The following is an 18726-nucleotide window of genomic DNA, read 5'->3' on the forward strand; positions in this document are numbered from 1 at the left end:
AAAAAATCACTGCGCCTTCGATTGAATTCCTGTACTATTTCTCCACCACTTGTTCGAAATATTCACAGACATCCTAATTAAGCATCGCCGTGGCAACTTACTCGTGAAAGTTATGTTCGGGCAATTGGAGTGCAGAACTAACGATCAACAAACTTAACGGCGGACAATATGCTCTAACAAGCGGTGTCGTGAGATAGGAATTGCTACTGGGCTTTTCGGCCACATCCTACATAGCCAATGTCAGCCTGAAGTCATTCGATGCCGACAGAGATAGGGTCGCATGGTGGACACTACGTTCTGTTGGATTTTACCAGCCGGCCGTAGCAGGAGTGAGCGTGTTAGGGCCAACGTCTGCAACTAATTTGCCGTCTGCAGATCAGGCCTCCGATGAGGGTAGGGAGTATGAGAAACCGGCAGGAGTCTAAATGGCACTTGTGTTATGTCACTCGGAGGATAAGGTTTCGATACGGACAGAGTCCAAATAATGCGGTACCTATAAATTTAAGTATCAGATTAATTTTTCAGTAGAATAATAAGCTTTCGCTCGCAATAAAAGTTTAAATATTAGCTACAATATATAGATTTTTTTTTGTTAAGTTTTTTTTCTACAAACCACAAGTTGATGTGTGTGTGTGTGGGTGTGTGTGTATAGGAATGCGAAAAATAAAAGCAGCTTTTATAGATTGCTGCGAATGACTATCACTATTTAGCCCATATAATAATCACTCATTTGTTTGACCTAAAAAAATCAACAGGCATTCTTTAATCTACAAAAAGGGAGGAAGATTGTTTCTTTTTACCTCAAGAAAAATCGCCAAGACAAAAATTCGTATAGGTAAAAATATTGTTGGTTGAAATAGTGGCTCATCCTTGATTTATTGAGCGTACTAGGTCGTCAGGGTACCATGACCGACCAGCTGACCAATTAGCGCTGGATAACAGTTCAGACTCTACTGAAGCGAATCAGGACAAATTTTCTGCCAGAGGAAAAAGGAGACTCTCCTTTTTCTTATGAGAAAGGCAGATGTTTTGAATCGTCAACATATCATGTCATTGTAGTGTCTAAGGATGCGCCATGTTGTCAGCTGTAGTTGATTTTCGTATTATTGCCATTGGGAAGCATGGCACATATTCCATGTATATTTTTGGACTGGATACCCCGCACGTTTCTGCTGCGCCTAACTCAGGACGACGCGCACCATCATGCCACGTCATAAACTTGTTTTTATAGCGGCGTATAGCATTTGTACCCAGAGTATTTGGCTACAGGACGTTTTTCGAAACTTGCACCCCATTTCCGAAAACAAGATGGAAAAGAAGAAGTGTATGTCATTAAAGCGGAGAGGAATGCGGAAAATTTAAATTTACAATTTATTACTCTTGCTCCGACTTCGTATCTCAAATTTTGTCTCATTTCGTCCAAAGCCAAGGTATATATCTGCACCAAATAGGCGTAGTTGGCACCACGGGGCTAAATCAGAGTTGATGATCCAACGAACACTTACCCGCGGAAACGGTGTGCAGACGTCCGCCATGAGGTGCGCTCTGAATTCAATTAGGCTAGTCCTTCTCGACCTCATAACGAAAGGTCAGGGACAAATGTCGGATGAAAAACAGTTTTAAAGAGCATAGATAATTCGTTTTACGGAGTGATTCTGTATAATCTCAATTTTTTTGGCCCGGAGTATCCACATTGTTGTGGCCAGAGACAATCCACTTGCTGAAGTCTCGTCCCATCTTCATAGCGAATAGACTATGGTAGCAGGCCAAAGGAAGGTCTTACGTTTGAAAAGACCTATGTGTTATTATACGGAAACCTTCATTCTGCTATTCTGGACATTCATTTTTTTAATATATTTTATTTATATCGTTTTGAATAGTGTAAGATTTGATGGAGTTCTCTAAAGGTACGCTGTTTAGGTCGTCAGCAATATTTACGACAGATTATTTACCACTAACAAATTAACATGTATTCTATTGTATAGGTTACAGTTACTTTACAAACAAGACAGTAACGACGCTGTTATGGAACAAGTAATCACCTAATGCAACTCGAACTTACTGCTATCTTCCAGGCTGGGAATGAATCAAGGACAAAACTTCCTAAGCTGCAATAGAGCGATCTACAGTTGCCCCAACCGACAATAGAAAAAGCGACGAGACCTATGACCTTGCACTACAGATGTTTCCCTGCCAAATTTAGTGCTAAACGCTTGGATCGTTGGTAGCAGTGAGCTATTTTCGATCATGTACTCGCAATGAACATTCTGTAAATATCCTTCCTTATATTCCTTATATTATCAGTAACAGTCCATCGTTATTCCAAAAAGCGAGTTTATCATAAAAATCATCACACACACATATGCGCATAATTACATGGACATAAACATATGAGTCCGTCGTTAACAAACGTCTGGCGAACTCCGTCTGAGAACATCGCCCTGTATAAACATAGACATTTATCTGTAACATAGAGACGAAGCGCCAGTTTCCAACAAGCATTCTCTTCACTGCTGCGACAGAATAAGTGTGTGCTATTGTATCCCAGCTTATCGTTGGTTAAGTTCAAAAACATTCAGTTGGTCTTTGTTTCTAAGCCTGATTTAACCAAACACGCAGTATTCTAGTTTAGAAAAATTCATTCATGTCTGTTGGATAGATCACCAAACTTTTGCACAACGGCATTATTGTATAAACATATCTTGTAAATAAATCCGGAAAGACGCAAACGATCTGCCTGAGAAATATTTGCTTTATAAAACAAACCGGATATATATTGAAAAAATTAAGCAGGACACACGAGTACGCTTTTTCGATCGTTCGCTGCCAAATGCAAAGTTTCAATCGGTGGTATCCAACCGACGTCATCGCCTTGAGCAAGAACAAAGGGCGAGTGGAACGAGTCGGCCCATTAGAAAATGGACGGCCCCCTTTGTTAGAATTATCTAGTAGAGAATCTATGAATTTGTCAGTTTATCCGAATGAGATCCTGTATGACCTACTTAGCATCGGTGACTGCTTCTGCTCCGCCCCAGAAGTGCGATGCGCGTTCGATCTAGACCTCAGTGTGAAAACCAAGTTCAGAAAAACTTGAATACGCTACATAGCGAGAACAACGAGGACATGCGCAACCTAGCAAAAAAGGACGAGTCATCAAAATCGGTAGCTTTCGAAGCGCGCGAATCATTTGAGTAGGCGGTCTGCATGAGCTAGATAGCGTTTTGTGCTACTGCACAGCCAGGCCATGGCTATACCGCTGGAAACATCGACGATGTAGAAGATGTTCCCATCATCTAGAAACTCTGCCAGTTGGTAAAAACAGCATTAGCTCTGATCGAACGTGTGTTTGCCGGATGAAAGTGTGGCAAGCAAAGGAAACATGAACATTAGTCTTCGCTTTCGTAATGAAATTACAATTAAAACTAGATAGTATAATCTTTTGCCTATGTGATAGTACAAGCATGAAAGCTATTCTGTCAAGATGGACAAATCAATGAAACGAACGATCTTCTCGTGCCGTTGTCGACCCACATCGAAGGCTATAGTCATAATATAATTACGGTATAGATACTTGACGGCTAGAACATAGTCAAGCGCTATGAATTTGATTGAATTCCACCCTGTAACCGCTCACGTACGCCGCAGAGTTTCATTGGTTCATGGCCTAGAGGCATCCAACGATTGAGCTGGTTAAAATGACGATCGTTTACCTCGTGCATTAAGCGGCCTTAAACAAAGAACTACCCTTTATAGTTAAGGTACACTGTGTTAAGGTTGGTAAAATGTGCCAATCGAATACGTTTATCGGGTTGCCTCCAGTTAGGCATACTGTATTGTCGAGGGCTCAGGTTTGCACCGGGAAGCTTGCGTTAGTCACGCTCTATGATAGCTCTTGCCGATGTCCAGCAGATTAAAGATGTAGCGGACAAAATGCATACACGCAGGTAACACATTGGGTTTCTAGTAATGGACGAGTAATATTGGTGATTGTCAAGGCCTACTTTATAGTTATTATATATGCCTATAATTAACTGAATGTGATTCGATTAGATGGAACAAACTGGTAGTCACCAAACGATATTATAGAATTTTTGCTATATATATATATATATATATATATCGCATTTCCGTTTGATTACTTATAGCAAACCTGTTGCATCAATCTCTTTACTTGGGCGTAATGTTTGGTTTCATAGGCGTTAAAGCGCCGTAGGTCGTCGGGACTATTGTCATAAGCAATATCACAGAAGTTATTCAAATATAGATGGTCGGGACCAATTTTTAGTACATTGTAAGACAAAAGCATTGCTCTATCTACGATGGAGCCATTTATGTTGAAATGTCAACATATTTTAATGTTGCAATTCAACTTGTGATTGATTTGGATTAAGTTATAAGTCTACATTTCCGGCCACAGTCTTTGGTTTTCTTGCTGACAAAAGCAAATTTAAATTAGTAAATATAGTATCTTCTCAAGGCAATCTTTATTTCAGGCTTGGCTAGGGCTCAATTTTATCCTATTCGCCATATGCATTGTTATTATAGTATCTCAAAGTTCGCTGATTGAGTTGATTTCAATAACGCTTACCCAACAACCTTCCCCAATAAGATCTTGTACTGTTGCTTCTGCGGTAGACCCCATTACTAAGCCCCTTTATCACCTAGGTTAATACCCTATGTATGTTCAGCTGGTACGTAATTACGATACCATAATCCGACCCGTTTATGGTATTACCTAGTCGTCAACGTTTTTCGTTATATACTGTCTTATGAATTGACAATGGCAGTTATACAACACGTTTCCTAGAGGGATTTTAAATAATACAGCCGGTACCAATGTATGACAATACCCTTTCATTAGTCGTAGCGTTAATGGCAACGACTGGACATGCGGCCAACTACTCCGTTGCATTCGACAGGGCCGATTCAAATTAGGTCCATGTCAAGAATCCTCGTAACGCTGAAGGAAGGACAGGCGCGCCGGAGGTAGTCACAGTTTCAGAAGAAATGGCCGCCCCAAGATAAGTAGGAGTGGTCGTCTTGAATAGATCCCAGATTTGACCTTGTTTGACGATCGTTTCAATCAGGGCCGATCCAAAGCATTTGGCAAACATTACTTAAGTCGCTCACCTTCGGACTACAGGGTGTAGGCTATTCCCAAGTGACTAACTATTGTCCTTTTACTATTCGAAGATCGTTCGAGACACCAGGCAGATTTAGCCTAGTGTGTATGATTGAAGTGATTAATTTGTTTCATCCATTCATAACGTTGATGTTGTACTTTATTTTGTGGTCCGTATTCTCTGAAGTAATTCTTTCCTTCAGAATGATAATTTTCAGATTGGCCGTAAATTTGCTATGCCCAATAATAGAATAGTAACACAATAATATCTGTTTCGTGCAAGAATAAAATGTTTTTACCAGGTAAAAATAAGCAACCACAACTGCGTTGTACCTAACATAAGAAACCGGCAAACCGCAACGTTTTAGCTTAACTACAGCTATCGCAGAAATCAGCTTAGATCTGAACCTTTTCCTAACGAACGGATCATCCGGCAACAATAACGAGACTGCTCAATAGATTTCTATTATCTACAATTCCTCTGCGGGCCATATAACGCTGGTAGCGTCCGCCAAACTGTCATATAAAATCGATTACTATCGAAGAAAAGAAAGGTGTATTTATGCAAAGGTGAAGTCTGCACACGCGCGCGTACTCTATTCGAGTTTGTCTATGGAGACTTGCTCATTAAAGGCTTGGTTAGATGAAAAATAGCTTGATGAAGTAAGTTAATCTTAGGGACGGATTGTGGTCTAGATTCGAACCCGGGCATAGACAGACACATGGACGATTCGTTTCGTGGCTGGAAGCTAGGACACAGTTAAACTGTATCGGGGTCAAATTAGCAGCGAGCCTTAAGTGTAGACATCTCCGAAAACTGCTTGAAAGTACAGGACAGTAAAAGAAACGTTTTCATCAGAATGCCATAAACTCTTCGCAATGCAACTTAATATAATTCGAACAAAAAGAAAGTTTGCCAGATGTCATGTCTTGACACTATGAGTTGTAAATTTTGGTTCGAGATGGAGATATTTTTGGTCAAAAAAAAACTTTATGTTGCGGAGATCTGTATCTTTTATCCGTCCTAGTCCTAAACAAGTTGCGTCAGATTACTCGTGCGACTTCGAAATATGCATGGAAAATATCTGGCGAGGTAGCTTCGCTTCGAGTAAGTAGCCTCATGAGCAGTCGAGAATTAATGTCGTAGCGAATGTCGTAAGTGGCTAGCGACCCACATTCAGATCGCTGGAGATAAAGCCGCCCAGATGTTGCCTTTTAGCTGTCAGATTGTTACGGACGTCAATCTGATAGGTAGTATTTTTTTACAGTGTTACAATGGGTTCGGCTGATGCCTTTCGCAATGTAGGGTCGAACACGCAACGTATCAGTTCTCGAAATTGGGGCGAGAACGTTGCCACACAGGGGTGTTCAAAGGCGGAAATTCCTTGGCGGTTTGTCCTTCGAAAGAGGACTGATTTCTCAGATGCAACTAGCAGAGGCAGGACACGTTGCGCGAAAGGGCGGCTAAATTGGCAACAAGTACGGACACATTTTTACCAGGCCAGTACTGACGTTATTAGAGAAATTATCAACTATCGATACGACAAAACCACCAGAGTTATCTGAATTGGTTGAAATTCTAGATATTGCGGCTGTAGCACCAGCAGAAAGAATTAATGCTGGTAAGGTGTCCTAATTAATTTAATTTACTAATTACATGAGAATAGAAAGTGACGAGTGACAAGTAAGGTAACAATCAGTGAAGACAAGAATTGTGTGCAGAACTACTGAAAGACATAAATGAGAGAGAGACATTTTGAAATGATAAAATGATATGAAAATGAAATGGTACTTCTGCATCATGAATCGGACTTCGTTACAAATACTAATAGCCTCTTTTCTATGTTGTGCCCTGCTTAATGATAATAGCTTTATAATATGTGCTTTCAAATGTCATTGATTCAATCAGACGCATCGTTTCTCTGACTTCTTGATTTACTGAATGTGGCGTTCTAGAAACTGCACACCGAACTTTTGCCGAATGTCATATCTCGGTACTTAGTTATATTTTTATGCTCGTGTCTCGGAAATATGACAATTTTTATTGTATTTAAACCTATACGACCCAATAAAAATGGCCGATAAACTTGGCCACATCTTTTGCGTTATGATACTGTGATAACGCCTGTTTTTAACTGCCTTTGGAACGACTTGCACACTGGGCATCAGATGTTCTCCTGGCAACAACTATAGCTTTTTGTCAACAGGATTCGTTTTAACAGGCTCTTGTCTCCTTGGCTGTATCCTGTACTCGTCTTTCGTAGCAGAAAACTATGGCTGGCTGATTGGGAAGGGCGGGATGGGATGATATGCAAAGGGGAATTTATTGTGCATGTTTTTTTTCACAGAATGCCGACCAAAATATAATGAAACTGGAGTGTATGATTTACGTTTGACAGTGTAGTATAGAACATCTCACAGGCACATAGGGAACTGGCTTAGGAATTGCGTCTCAGAGACGTCTTTTCTTCCTGGCCTTTCAAACGTGTCCTTAAATAGTTTTCACTAAATGAGGACCAAAGCAATTTCTACCATCTTCAACTAAAAATTCTCTTTGGAAACCTTTCCTATCTATGTGCTTTTCGATTATTAGAAATGTCGATAGTGAACACGATCCGAACCACGATTGAATGAACACGCTGGATCTGCAATAGAACTAAACACAGTAATAATGATGAAATATCTGTTTACGCAATAACTTCCCTCAGCGTAAAGAGTGAAGAACATTATATGCTTGCAAATTAACATGGCTCGTAAGTTAAGCGGCCTCGAATAGAAATTATTATTATGAAGATGGTGCGTTTCTTACACACGCTGGTTAAGTACAGCGGCCTTTGAGTTGGTGAGAACGGCCATTGTTATACAACACTCACAGAGAACGACGGAATGCGGGGGTTAGCGGGAGAGAAAAGTCGCTCACATTTCAAATTTAATACCAACAATACTATTGAAAAAACTGAATTTGCCTTTCTTTTGCCATCCATTGCTTATTTAGCCAGCAGTAACCAATAGTAAAAAAAAGTAGCGAAGCATCTAAGGCAAATCGACTCATGTTGACAGAAAAGCGGCCTGAAGACTTAGGCCTTCGGTTGTTACTGCTGATTCACGGAAAGTTGTTACTGCTCAAGCACAATACTTAAACCTTCCGCATGCCGTAGAATTGTATAAAGCCTATCAAAGCGGAACTGGGACTTCTCGTAGATTCAACCGCACTGTAGATCAGTTAATCTGTCCATATGCCATATCGTTCTAAATGACCCTTCAGTAGGATTAGACAAAAAAGTAGATTAGAATCGGGATAGAGCCACGGTAAAGACAGCACAACCGGAGAGCCTTCTGGGTACCAGAAGTTTCCCAGAGGCCCATGTAGATGCACACATGCACCCACAGTTTTGGAAAAACGACACACATGGGTACCCATCTAGTAGATAGACAAACCTAACGAGCCTAGTTGTTACCGGCACCCTAAGTGACTTAAATAAAAATTATACTTTGAGAAGCGCATGCGGAACCTGCTAGAGGTGGGTCCGGTCTTCAGCAATGAACGGTTAGTGCGCTGTATATGGGAACCGGAACACCGCTACTGGCCTAAAGACATTACTCTTTCAACACTGAAAAGCGACTGACGGAACCAGCTCATTGCATTAATTGTGTCTGATGGGTCTCTAAGAAAAATCTGGACCGTTAGGGTTGAATGTAAGAAATGAGGAAGGGACACATGGTGGCGGGAAAGCGGGGCGTTTTTAGGCGAGAGTTTGTAGGTTTTTGGGTTTCGGTTTCTGGGTCTTCTCACTCTTCCACCTCTCGTCCCTCTCATAAGACGAGGCCTAAGGCAGCAATGGAGATGAGTGCAACCGTACTACTCGTTCGGCACTGAGACGTTGCCATGAAGCGCTCACACCTAAATGCGCATGCTAAAAAGACGCTCTCGAGGCATTCCGGCTGAGTGCATTTAGTTGTTCTTCGGGATGAAGAAAGGCTGAACGAACAGCACAATGGTAGGCACCAACGTTGGTGATCTACTTTGTACAATAGTAGCGCATAGGGCATTACAAATGAGACAATCGCACCGATGCGCAAAACACATTATGTATATAATACGTTTATAATATTGTTAATTTAATATATATACGTCAGTTTGTTAGATACTATTCGATTGTTCCGAGTCAACAATATGGTAAAAACGCCGAAGTTTCACTGATAGAAGACTCCATTTAGTGTAGCTATCCTTTACGTTTTGAGTTTTACGTTTGATATCGCGGTTAGGGGTTTTATCAGACGGTTGGAAGTTCGGCTGCTCTACTGGATATTATTCAGGGCTTCGTGAAACATACTTTCCGTAAGCTCGTACACATCCTGAATGTCTGGAACGACTGGCCAATCTTCGACATATAAAGGGAACGAAATTTTCAGGGGAATTTGTTGTCTAGCAATCGCTAAGATGTGACAGCTGCAAGAGACCTCAACCTTGCAGAAACTCCCGTTTAAACCTTGTACTATAGCAAAATCCGTGAATATCACTACACCCGAATACCTAAGTGAGCTGGTTCCTATAACGACATGTTTTTTTATGTATCTTTCAACCCAATGCATTAATCCAGTTCGCTTCGTAATGTTATAATATCTGCCAAACCTCGATGTTCATCACCCTGTTGAGTGTCACCCTTCTAGCGGTCCAGCAAAAAACGTCACTTGAAGAACCCCTAGAAGTCAGTGATTTCTATTATCAAATTAATAGCAACAACTTGAACTTCTGGCCATAATCACAAGTAATAGAAAAATAGAGTTAAAGTAAAAATAGATAAAGAAGAATAGGTCCGCAAGCTAGTACTTAAAAAATAATATTAACTTATGCTTTTACTGCAAAAGTTACAATATAATGCGAGACGCAACAGCGATTTGTCAGTATTTCATTTTCAAGCTGCCCCGAAGCCACTCTAGTTACTTGAGGGAACGTTGCTTCGTATCGGTCAAGTCAACACGCAAAGATAGGTCCTTCTAACTCAGCATGAGACATATTTCGTTAGCGGCGATGACCAGACTTGCAGGCCATTCAAGTGAATACTGGTGTTAAACTACCGGGAATTCAGAATCGAAACGTATCGTTTCATCTGCCGCTGGCCATTTTTACAACAGTCAACTCCGAGAACCACTCAAATGTAAGATGGATTCTATAAGAGGATCGATTTCACGGAGATATTTACATTTTTTTCGTACAACCCTTTCCAGCTATTCTTTCAATGAGAACCGAGTCTTATATCCGATAGCGACGTTCGCCGGGACTTTATCTGAGCGGTCGTGTTAGCGCTCCCCCACTCCCAGGGTCAAATCTAGGTCACTAAGCGTGTTTAAGACCATAGCAGGCAGATACGTTAGCCACTATACTATCAGGGGAACAAGTTTTTGGAATCAGCTGGGCTTAGTTCGAAGCTTTCTCTGGTAGAGCTAAATAATGGCATAGTAATTATACGAGCATCTACTAACGCGATTCATTTTCTATTTGTGCTGATAACGCTTGGTGTTTTATAGTTTTTTTTTTTTTCTATATGAACAATATTACTCGATACATTATTCTTCGTCGTAAGTATGCCAATATACCTGAAAAGATGCGCTCTAACGACCTGGACAACGTCCACTCATTTACTTACCTTTGGGTATATTTCCTATGAAGTCGAAGAACGTATAACGCTCGAAGATAACTGTCCCAAGCTAACAACCAGCTAAGCTCCCTTTTTGGGCCGGCGGCCTATATACTACCCACTCCAGAGTATATAATATCAAATGACAAGTCTAATTACTTAATGCTGATTAGTCAAATTTAGGTTTAATTACCTCTTTAGTTACATCATTATGTCTATTTATTGACCCCTTATAGTTAGTACGTATTACACTATCAACGTCCATTTGTTATCAAATACGATACATTATCATGCCTCTTTTTTGACACCGAGCAGTCTTTCAGGACCTAAGCTAAAATGTCACTGAGGTTGGGGTCTCACTGCAGGGAGGTCGTTGGTCAAATAAATTCGATCTGAATAAATTCATCAACATGCAGATGCTATAGCTTACTGACATCTCTGTCACCGAGGGAGTTATTTTCTCGATAGCCACGAGAGCAGTTTAATGTTTAACTAACAATAAAATGAAAGGGGAATCCCTGTGCCTTATTCGCTCCCTGAAAAATAAGGAAGCGAAATCCCTAAATATTTTGCCACCGTTAGGCATCCCATCACACGGCTGGCTCTAGCCAGCACGAGGCGTGTCTAAGCCGAGATTTGAAGCCAAACCACGACGTGTCCCTACATTTTTATGGAAAGGATAGCATGGTAGGTAATGTGTCTGCCTATTAACTCTATGGCCACCTAGAGATCTAGGTTCGAACCCGGGCGAAGGCCCACGCTGTTTTGTGCTCGGAGCCAGCCCTCTAATGGAATGCCTATGCGATACTGAAATACATTACTCATCACACCATCATCGAGGCAAGGCAATATGGTTCACATATTTGGTTGATTCGAATGATGAACGTATGTCAGTCCTTTTCAGTGTCTTGCGGGACATTGACGAAAACTTAGCGTTGCTATGATCCGTCGTTTGCTAAAAAAGAAAAAAAGGAGATGCACTGAGCATTTAAATAGGTATGTGCTTATTTAAGAACATTGGCTAGAGTAAGGCGTTCGTTTTATTGTATTATAGGTATATTTGTACATCCGATGAAAATCCGATGTTTACTTTCAATCGAATATAGTAGAGTAGACATAGCTTCAAAGACACGGCAAATCACTCAACTACCAGTACAGTATGTGTGGTATAGGGGACGTTAATTCTGAACTGGGTTATGTGGATCACATCTGAGGGCACGATAGATATGGGTCGGTACAATTTTCTATTTGTAAAGTTAACTACTAGCGTGAAAATAATTAACAAATCAGCTACATGGGAAGTTCTATAGAAGCGGAATCGTAATATAATAGCGAGGGTTCGATAACCGAGATGACCAATGCTGAGCATATGGCAGCTCCGCCTATACACAGAACATCTCAAACCGCTTTTGACTCTCTGCCTCGAAGGTCAGAGTTTCACTTCAGCCCATCTCGGGTTCTTCAGAATTTATTTACCAGTAGTTAGGCGCCAGCTTTTTGTGGGTACCAACTGTGGAGTTTGTACAGAATTTACGAGCGCATCTTTCTAATATCACATAGCTGTTGATAACAAGGTAGTCTTTTCGACGGTGGCTATGAAAAGGATTTTCCCTCAATGTCCCAGCTACGCGTTCTTCTTGTTTATCTTAAGATTGTTACTTAAACCTTACTATCAAGATCTGGTTCTCCGACGGAAAGAACATAAACGTCATGAATAGCGGCAACTGGACAGTGACTGGCCAATAAAAACCTCGACTAATAGGGAAATACCCCCTTCAGTGGAAGACGGAATGATATGCTTGCGTCGCGACCCGGAATGGATCCGTTGAAAAGAGCGACAAAAACGAGTTATGAATCAATGATCTATCACGAATAGAACAAATGACTCGGATAGCACACGGCTCTCTACAAGACATATAATTCTAGTGATTTTGAAAACGTACTCGAACTGTATTGCGGAGGTAATGGTGACAAGATCTAACGACAACGGCAACAGTTTTTTTTTAATAGTAATTATCATGGGTATATACACGGACGAACCCTTCATCGAGACTATAAATTCTTCGGATCACCCCAATTGATAGTGTACCGCGCCGAATAGAAGCAGGTTCCAGCACAATGCAACGGAACATACATTAAAGAGAAAGGTCGGTGGGGACTCCAAGCTAATTGCTGCCATCTAAAATAACACTCCGGATGATCCTTTGGTTAGAAAGGTTTCAGGAACTCATAAAAGTCAGACAGATGCTCTCTGGGAACAATAAAACCAAAGGAATTGACTGGGCCTATTTGCTATCTAATTATTCCCAGGAATAGAACAACAGGTTATCTTCCATTTTCCTATGACTAGAATCTTTCGTCCTCGCAGATTTTACCGCGCCCCTGCTTACGGTTCAGGAAATGCATCTATCACGTATAGAAGCAAACTTCCGGTTGAACTTTATCTTTTGAGTGTTAGAATAGATTATCCATCTTTTAGCTTAGCTTATACAAAGCGACTAATACAGGATTGACTGCCTGACAATATAAACACGTTCTGGAGTAAACGTATATGGCCGCCGAACAGCCCACACTGGCGACGGTGTGATATATATGAAACGCTATTGAGCATTGGCTCAATATATCCCCGCGTAACGGCATCGACTCGCTAACTTGTGGCCTTATTAGGAAGGTGAACATCTATCACAAGCCTGTGAGCGATTGGGGCTGTCATCGCGGTGACTGAAATATCTGTTTTTATTTATTTAGGTACAGTATTAGGAGCGAAATATATGTATTTTATTTAGTGCAATGATATAGTGAGAAAATGGCTTTTTTTTTTTTTAGTATACCGTAACTATAAAAAATGTGTGAAGCTTACTAATGCAACACTGGTCCCATTTGCGACGCTCAGTTTGTATAGCATGTATAAATTCGGCTAAATTCCGAGGGGTTTCGGAACGCTATATGGCATGACAGCGGTTAACGACCCCTCGGGAGATTATATCTATTGGTATTTAGTGATTCTGTGCTATCATCAAAAATAAAGAATAAGATTACCACATAGAGCAAATAGTTATCTGTGGACAGATCAACAGACCCCATATATCATGTAGCCATAGTAAAATATATACATATTGTTTTGGCGGATGGTATTCAACAACGAACGCAGCAACAACTACAACGAGCGGACGTCAGTAGACACCGATCGAACCGAACCTGGCGGGTGTAACAAATCCCAAAAAACCCAATGACCTCAAGGAACATAATTCTTTTTAGCTCAGGGTACGATACTTCAAGTCGGTCGAGCGTTAAACAAGCTAAGCGAGCAGGTAGGGTTGCATAAGGTCCGACTGGTAAATGAGTAGAGGCTTGGTAGATTCATGGCATTTGAAGGAAGCAAACTAATTCGAGTTATTCCAGCTAATACCGCCACAGGCTACGCATAAGCCACCCCCCAAACAACGAGCAGAACTCCATTCCTCCAACCAAAGTCCTTTCTCCTACAAGGCCATTATATTATCTCCATTCATCTGAACAACAATAATGCTCTATTCCCACATGGCAGCGGCCGCTGGTACCCGAGGGGTCTGCCTGTCATTGCTTTAGAGCTGTTGCCGCTGGTTATACACAGGCTGCAGGTTGTACACAAGGCGCAGGTTAGAAAAGAACCACGGGTCTGGCTTGCAAACTATCTCAAGTAATAAACATGTTTCGTAGCTAATAACTATAGTGTTTATATATTTAGTAGATAACTGAACTGTGTAGCAAAACAAAATAACGTCAATTTCTAATAATCCTTAGTAGCCAGAGGACATGAAAACAGGCCGATTGGGCTGGAGTTGCTCAAAGACCTATGTGGAGTATTAGCAATATAATTCGATTACTCTTAAAGTAAGGGCCTCATTATTGGGTGATACTTCTATATACAATGCAGACGGTGGTTTATGAACAAAAATATCAACAACAGATGATTGCGTTTATAATAAGTAGGCAACTTACCAATAGAGAAGTTACTATTAGATGGAAATAAAGAGTGTCATCATTCAGTTCAGAGATCGGCTCGGGTAATCGGGCTTAATATGGGCTGCTCACCAGCGAACAGATGAGATCCCACGGGGTCATCCTCTCATGCGAGAGGCTGGATGATAGACTGCATTTAATGGCTAGGAAAAAAAACGAATCAGAAGCAACATGCTGATGAACGCAACAGATGAGCTGATTAATGAGTAGTGTAAGAAAACACACTCAACCCCGATACATGACAATATAAAATACTTATTAATGATTTGCTAATTATAAGAGCAAGCTTGCTTTTGTGCACAAACAGATTTATTAGGTTTATGATGTTCCAACAATACAATTCTCTGCTATTTAAGGTTGTAGAGTAAATCTAAGCAAAATAACACCGTAAATTCAGGAATAGTCGCTGAACGAAAACGATCGTTTAATAGCTCAGCCTCATCTTGAAGGGTGTATACATAACATGTATAGAATTTAGGAACCGGGATAGGTCTTAAAACTCACGTGGCCTGTGCTTTCGACAAGCCAATGGTGTTACGTTATAAGCGTTATGTTTATCTTGTGTTACGCTAGACAGAAAAATCGAAAATAGAGGAACATCAGTTGGAATCTCTGTGGGCCATACTCCGGCTAAGCTGATATGTATTTGTACCCAGAACTTGATATTTGTAACTTGAAATGTCCTAAGTTATACATAGATCGGCATATATCTAAACACTGTCGCTCTAGGAAGGTTCCAGTTTTATCATAGTGTATATTTGTCTCACGCATTAAAGCAGTTGTGCAGATATAAGTGAGCTTGAACGATATCTTTCGAATAGGCTTCTTCTGAAGGAAGCCTGGTTTCGCTGGCGTAAAGTAACTTTTCTCTGGCAATACATTGCGTTAACTTAGGACTCCGTTGTAAAAATATAATTGTATTCTGTTTATTTACTACTAGAACTGAAAATTCTATGCATAAACGACGAGAAATATGTTTTTTTTAATTCAATTTAAAAAAAATCATTAAATATTGGTGAGGCACTGTGGTTTGCAAAGAAGTATTTCGTTCATTGTCACTTGGTCATAATAACAATTTGTTTATTATAAAATAGTTATAACATTGCAATAACATTACCTATAATTTAATAACTATAGTGACACCATAGGCGCGGTGAACATATTAAAATTTCAAGGAGAGGAGCGTAACTGTGTTCAAAATCAGCGCGCATTAGCATCATTGTTGTGTTTCTCTCTAGTTACTAGGCCAATGTCTGGACAAAAGCATCATCTTCCCGAGCTGGCAACTGTCCTATTACTCGCACTGTACCGTAAAACCCACAGATATGTTGCCTGCAGCCTATCTGGTAAATACTTTCGGATGCCATAGACCTTAAAAATAAAAATCTACCATGCTTGGTGCTCAGCTAACAAACAAGGATAATTCTTCGGAAATCAGTTTTGGGTGGCTCTGTGTACGCTTCAACCTATAGAGAACTCACCAGGAAACTCATCGAAGCTTGAGGGAAGGTGAAGTGGCCTATTCATAATGTAACAGTTCCTGTAGCTAGCTAGCTAGTTTTGTGTAACTCTGTTTGCGCTGCTACCATAAATACGTTAATGTCCACGTCATTCTGCGCATACGCATGCGCGTGGCGGGTCGTTTCCTCCGTGCGTGAAGTGGTCGCGTCACCGTTTCCAACACTAGATAAAGAAAAATCAATGTCATCATCAGACATGGTACCCTGTTTAACACAGGATACTGCCAATACTATTGATAGCGATAATTATTAACTGCATCCAAAGTGCGTGTTAAGGGACTGCTTTACAGAAAAGACTCGAACTCTGGTGTGATCAATAGTAACTAATTGAGTAATGATATTGTAGTGCCATTTTGAATTTAGCCAAGCGAAATCAATGACGTCTTCGACGAAGAAGCGTATATAACAGAGTTCCTCAATAGCAACACCTTATCAAACGCCTATTCCACTGGTACTGTCGAGAACAACTTGATACAATCATGACCATTACGGAAAGGACACTGCTACTGCCGCTGACGTTCAGCATTAGGCGAAAGAATTGTGATTAACGGCATTTCTTAGACCATTTGTTGGCCTGTGACGTTTAGTTGGCTTCATGGCCAGCTGGTATGCCGGCGAGCCGCCTCTACTTTACGCCCTTGCCCCTGACGAACCTAACCCGGTAGCAGCACGATAACGGAGCCCCCGGGTGACATCTACATACATAGAAATTAAATACCTAGGCTTGGCCACGTTTTGCCAATGCGCAACGTGGCTGGCAGTTAAATTTAACTAGGCAGACCTGATCTCTGTCAAAGGGTGCGACGACGTAAAGTAAGAAACATACTTTTTGCTTACGGTTTGTCTTTCGTTCTCTGAAAACTGGATTTGCATAATAGTCATTTTCCGAGTCACCAGAGCACCGTAGGCTGATTACGTCTGTGATCTAGCATATATATATATATGCTTGGTAAAATTTACTTACAAAAATTTACTCGGGCACTTTACGAACGTGACTCGTGATGCTCTGCACCTTTTTCGCCTTTCATGACCGTGATACATCAAGCGTGGTGCAACTCTCTATGTTGATCACAGTAGCAGGAAGCAGGTGTCAATAATGATTAACTTCTGTAGTGATGATACTTGAACAGTTATAGCTACACAGGTTGTTCGTGATAGACTGATACTCAGTTTCCTATAACTTACAATGGATAGCCATTGCTATTTAAGTTATCGAATTTTTTTCCACGTGTGGCGTGTTTAAGCGAAGCCTAAGTGATCTGGTATCACTTCATGATCACTACTACATTCGGAGGTTGCTCACGAATAGCTATTTGGCACTTGAATTGAAGCCCTGCCAAAATTCGGGTATCAATTTCTTTTCATTTAGTTTTAGCTTGTATGTAAGCGTCGTCATTTAAGTCCTGAACGCTCTATAACCAGTCACAGTATAGTGGAAACATAAACATATCTTTTCCGTAATGACTCATACTCTAAGGGAGAAGTCAAATATTTCATTCATTATAGCATTTAGATAGGACTTTAATAGATAAGTTGAAATCAGGTCGTTGTCAAAATTAGGTCAATTCTCATTTATTACTTGCCCGACTTTTTTTTAAAGAATCCAAGCGTCAACAGAGAAATAGTGCTGCCTCAGTCTGGATTTATTATAGGATTATTATATCATAACCTAACATAATAATTATCGCGTTATTAAAAACGCCCATCAAAGAGAAGGCATTACAGTTACTATGCACGATAATAATTATCTCAAAGCGCAAATTTTAGGGTGTGACGTGCAAACTGACCTTTCCGTGCTTCGGATAAAAGCTGACAAAGACTTCTCTTTCACAGCAATAATACGAAGATTGGTGATACGGTCATGCCAATAGGCAATCAATCTGGGTTGGGCTACCCCGAAAGTAAAGGCGGTCAGCATGTAAACAAAGCTGAAACACGCATGACGTATATGCCAACGAGTGTCATCGTTCAGTGCCAAAACAGCTGTTCCCAGCATCAAAATAAGCATGAAGCACTGAGATTGCTTGAAAGACGGTCACAGCAAATTGGGCTGGCGCAAGGAATGACTGAAAAATACGGCAAGAAATGCTATATAAGCTCGATAAATCAAACATGTTGTGCATCCATATTCAGTAGTGAAAGATTTAAAAACCGGATTAAAACACATTGAGAACTTGGTCGGTATAGCCATGAGCCATAAATAAATGGATCTGTTTTACATGGCTTCGTAAGCGAATTCAATTTGTATGCTATATAGGAGAAAGGTACTTTCACCAGCGCATCACCACGATACAGTCAATCAGATACAGTTATTATTTTTTTCCATGTTTTGTTACGTAAATACTTCATCTCGATAAAGCTGTAATTTAGGATCGAATGTGTTAAAAAGTCGGGTCTCTTGATCTACACCCATACAGGACCTATATATTTTAACTATGTGCCT

At 40.6% G+C, this 18726-nt stretch overlaps 1 long non-coding RNA gene across 1 annotated transcript; it reads right to left on the minus strand.

The window, feature by feature from the left end:
* Positions 1–10920: 10920 nt before the first annotated feature.
* Positions 10921–18474, minus strand: LOC111262505 (uncharacterized). The gene is made up of 4 exons (XR_002681658.2): positions 18071–18474; positions 16245–16446; positions 14743–14906; positions 10921–11716 (listed from the first exon to the last, which is right to left on the minus strand). It is a non-coding gene; the product is annotated as an uncharacterized LOC111262505 (long non-coding RNA).
* Positions 18475–18726: the final 252 nt, after the last annotated feature.

This window comes from Varroa jacobsoni, unplaced genomic scaffold, assembly GCF_002532875.2.
Source record: "Varroa jacobsoni isolate VJ856 unplaced genomic scaffold, vjacob_1.0 scaffold_71, whole genome shotgun sequence".
Classification (NCBI taxonomy): domain Eukaryota; kingdom Metazoa; phylum Arthropoda; class Arachnida; order Mesostigmata; family Varroidae; genus Varroa; species Varroa jacobsoni.